The following is a 5,120-nucleotide window of genomic DNA, read 5'->3' as shown; positions in this document are numbered from 1 at the left end:
GAAGAAGTGAGACCTTGAGGTTTTGACCACCAATACTATCTAACTGATGAGTTTATGATTTTTGTTTCTATTGTGTTCTTTCCTTAAGCTTTAACTTGTTTTAGGGGCAAGATGGTGAAGGTCTAGTCCACAACCTTTCCCAAGAATTTAATGATGTTTGGGTTGACCCAATTATTGTTATTGGACACCGTTTTATGGTAATTGGTTGTTATGGTTTTTAAGTGTGTTTTGATATCTTGTGTTAAAAAATAATTGCAAAAAGTCGGAAAAGTTTGTTAAAGATTAGGTGTTTTTAAGTTTGTCATTCCACTTTAATTCTCACCAGTACTTGCTGAATGGAAGCCTCTTGTCTAAGACAATTCGAGTGGAATAACTCTTGTGACTACCACAACATTTGGGAACTCACCAAATGTAAGACTATTCCTTTATCCTAGCATTTGATCTCTCTCTATAATTTGGTTTGCTATCGTAAGTTTCATTAAAATAAATGCTGATAATTCAACTCCAATGTTCTTATTTTCTTAACTCCCATTCAGTCAGTTAGAATCAGAACTCATTTATTTATCTTGTCTCCATAATTTGGATTCAAAGATTCATCACAATAATCTTCTCAACAACATTCTTGAAAAGGTATTGAATTTTCAACTGTGTGACCTTTATACACAAATTTCTTCAAAGAAATTTACATTCTTTAGAGTTTAGAGCTTTGAATTCTAGTACAACTTATAAAGCTTTTGATACTTGTTAGAATTTTTTGCTTGGTGCGGATAAAACCTTATTTACATTCTTTCTTTCCTGCATGTTCTCTTTTGATATTTGTTAGACTTTTTTGCTTGGTTGTCCTTAGTGTTTTCCTCTTTAGCTGAAATTTTTCTATCTTGAAAAAAATAGAGCTTTAAAATTCAACTTTAACTTTATTTGATACTATCTTAGTCCATACTTATTTTGGTATTTCTTTCCTTTCTCACAAACAAATCTAAGAGGTTGCCTTCACAATATGGCCACATTAACAATATGGCAACCTTTTTCATTGCAAAACATATTAGAGGTTGGTTACTTAGTTAGCCTTATTGGGTAAATAATTGACATTTAGGTACTTTTTAGTTTGTATATTTATAGATGCCAAATCGATATGTGAATTTTAATTGTTGCTTATTTGAAACATTGCAACCATTTGATAAAATGTTGCTATGTGAATCCATCTTAACTTGATATATTATTTTATTTTGGTTTAGGTTGTGGAATCCAAGTTTGTATTTGAAGTCAAATTCATCCAAGATCATTGAGTTTCAAAGCTTCTTTAATTAAGATTTTGTTTCTTGAACTAGAATTGTAGTCTTGTGATTTTTGGAATAGCATAGTTGGATTGGTTTTGTAATTTTGGTTTTGTAGATTCATCCAAGATCACTGAAGTAGTGTTTTGTATATGACAATATCGAACAAACATGTAAAGTTTTCGAAATGTTCATACATATATGATTAAATGTTAATATATGTTAAAGTTTTGGAATTGTACTCGTGCATATTTATGAGATTGTTGGGCCACACTACAGGAATTATAGAGACAATACAGGAACAAAAATATAAATAAATTATAATTTAGAAAAAAAATGAAACAAGCTTGACGTTTTTTAAATGTCATAAACAAATACATTCTTGACGGTTTTTCAATGTCATTAACAAGTAAATTCTTGATGTTTTTTAAACGTCATAAACAATTGTGTTCTTGACCGTTTTTAAATGTCATAAATTACATTCTTGATAGTTTTTAAATGTCATGAATACTCATTCACTTGACGATTTTTAACTGTCATGAATATTTGTATACTTGACGTTTATAAACTATTAAGAATCGCTATTCTTGACGTTTTATTAACCGTCAAGAACTTTGACTTTCTTGACGCTGGCTTCAACGACGGTTTTAAAACCGTCAAGAATAGTGATTCTTGACAGTTTAAAAACGTCAAGAGAATCTGTTTTTGTAGTAGTGAATGATAAGCTTATTGAGTCGGCGATCTAGCCACTCTCACTCGTACAAATCAAAGGACAATCTCTCGTGAACAAGAGTTCATAATACACTCAAGATTAAGACTAAGTTATCTAGGTCATCCTAGTGAAATAGAAACCTAACTAGTTAATGTAGTAACACCAAGTGGTTACTATTTCACGATCTGGTCTATTGCAATCTCATTGCATAGGATACCTTCACTCGCATGTCAACTACATGAACACATTGGATCATTGTATTTGTATCAAATACAAAGTGAGTCGTATTCATAATGTTACCATGATAAAGGTACCCAGTCTTATCCCTATACTATAGACCCTTTAAGCTGATCTCGAACATTGATCCCTGTATGTCTCTACATACTATTCAATACTTATTAAACAGTTTAGGATGTTAGTTTATTGGATTTGAGTTATTAAGACAAAACTAATAATATAATCAATAACAAATATTACAATAATAACACTTTATTAACAATGGTCAATGGATTATATTTACAATCTACGAGTTTTAGGACATAAATTCCAACAAACTCCCACTTGGACTAAAACTCTAGTCTCTTTGGGATGTTCATAATAAAGTAATCCTCTAACATTGAAAATGGTAAAATGTACAAGTGTATTACATAAAATGTGTATATACAAATACAATAAACTAGGGCATCCTCATACCCATTACACATCTGCCACTTTTCCTAGATTACCAAATGTACATAACTCGCAGATCTAGACTTTCTAGAAGACCCTCGAACACTTTAGCCATGAGAGTCTTTGTAAATGGATTAGTAATATGCCCCACTATTATCACAATATAAAGTGATGGGGCATGTTCATGTTTGGAACAACTTCCAAATTATGCAAGAACTTCCTTAGCAAAACTGCTTCTTTTGCTGCTTCACAAGTAGCAATATACTCAACTTTCATAATAGAGTGTGTAATGATGCGTGGCTCAGGCTGCTTGATCATGCCAGGACATGCTTCTTGCATGTCCCAAGCCTAAATAACCTCTTTCGCTCAAAACACACGCTCATCTCACCTTGTCATTCTGGCAATCAACCCACCCTTGGCCTTGCCTAGAAATATGATTTTTCTACCAGAAACTTAACTCGACTTTGAAGCTTAAATCAATAAGATTCCTTCTACAAACTTACTTAGAATGTCTTCACTAGCTTACCACAAAGTGTCACTACCAAATTCCAAGTATTGAGTTATGTAGCTCCAAAATACTCTACATTGTTCAAGTTTTTTTTTTTTTTTTTTCTGAAAATGACCTTTGAGTCTTTCTTCACTTCAATGCCTTTCTTCCTGGTAGCCTTTCTCCTGATACTACACTCAATTTAGGAGATTTTTGAAGTAGAGTTACCCAATTAACACAAGTTGATTGTTAACATAATTCATCCAAAGTTGTACATATAGTGATCCTTGCATGCTCTTTGGTTGACACTTTTATTCTCACCTCTTACGCCTATACTTGCCACTTTCCACCTCATGCAAGACACTTATTTGGCAAAACTTAGGTATCTTGTATGTTGTCCACTTGTACTCTACCGCACATCTTACCTCATATTGCTTAAGTCATCCTTGGACGCATATCCCTTTTTCTATGAGGGTTCTTTAGTAAATTCTTACTGCCAAGATTGCCTAAGACTTTTTTTTCTCGCCTAATCTCCCAAACATCCCTCAATGCCTTCAACAAACCATGCCATCCTGACTAGCATTTGGTTGAATTGCCCCATTGGCCGCATGGCCTATGTCCACATAGCCCACCTCTTTGTTGCATGACATTCCTTATCCACGTTCTAACTTCTTTAGAGTTTCTTGACATTTCTTAGATGCTTAGCTTCCTTGCCTAGCGCATACCCTTGGTCATATAGCCTTGTCTTATAGAGGTTGTCTTGACACCTTTCGGCCATACCACATCTCAACCTTTGGCCACCCAACATGTCTCTTTAGAGGTTCGCTTGACACTTTTGGCCGCCTAGAGTATGCAACATGCCCTAGCCAACACTTAGCCATATTTCAAACACCCTTTAGGCCTTTCTTTGTTACGATGACACTTTTCTTTTGTCATCTTAAAAATATTAACACATCTTCCATAACACTTCAACTAAACTATTTAATCTTAAACCATCTTTCTCCTAACATCAACCCCTAATGTCCTATTGAGTTCTTTAGATGAATTAAGGATTATTGAGTATCGGGGTTTACACGCGAGATGTAAGTCTTCCTCCTTGGAATTACGTATAGTAGTGTGCGGAGGGAGAGGAATGTGATGCAGGTCTTCCTCCTCAACCCTAAGGAATTTTTCTTCGCTAACAATGCCCTTTTGATCGGGTAAGGGCTTGTTCGGTCAGGTCGTGAGGTGAAGGATGTTGTTATAATGATGGGGGATTTGGTGGTGAGAGGATAATAGACATGCGAGAGGACTTGGGTAAGATTGATGAGGGGGAGGTTCAATTTTTGGATGAGGACTGGAATTGAAGGATTTGGATTTTGGAGGAGGCGATGAGAGAGTTAAGGGTCGGATTGCAAGAGCTTTAGGGTCGATGACCAAGATGTTTATTAATAACATGTGTTTGATACATAATTACAACACTTTGACCAAACAACCAATGCTTAACTATTTTCAAAACGTCTGGTCATCTCGCTGCAAATCCTTCAACCTTCTTCTCTACTTGGCCTAAACACCTCATCTTGGAAGATGAATTTTTGAAAGAATGTCTAAAAGACTAAGGTTTTATGAAATCCTTTTCGCAATACCTTTTCATAAACATCATTTCGCATAAACAACATCAAATAATTTTATCTCGCATAAACCTTTCTTTATCCTTAACATACTCATAACATAACAATTTCACATAAACACACATTAGTTAACATTCATTCCTTTCACCAAAGATTTTGAATTGTTCTCTACACTTTGATGTAGAACATCTCCCTTCTTGATGTTTCTTGAGTTTTATCCTAGAGGAGGGGTTTGAATTACCATTTTTGTAGTTTAGGATTAGTTATTTGAATTACCAATTTTGTATCTTGAGTTAGTTATAACTAACTCAACTCCAAGTTAAACTAACTCAACCCCAAGTTAGTTTAACAACTCTTGTAATCTCCAG

This window comes from Cucumis sativus, chromosome 5, assembly GCF_000004075.3.
Source record: "Cucumis sativus cultivar 9930 chromosome 5, Cucumber_9930_V3, whole genome shotgun sequence".
In the NCBI taxonomy this organism is placed as follows: Eukaryota; Viridiplantae; Streptophyta; class Magnoliopsida; order Cucurbitales; family Cucurbitaceae; genus Cucumis; species Cucumis sativus.
Note: the sequence above shows the minus strand (reverse complement) of the source record.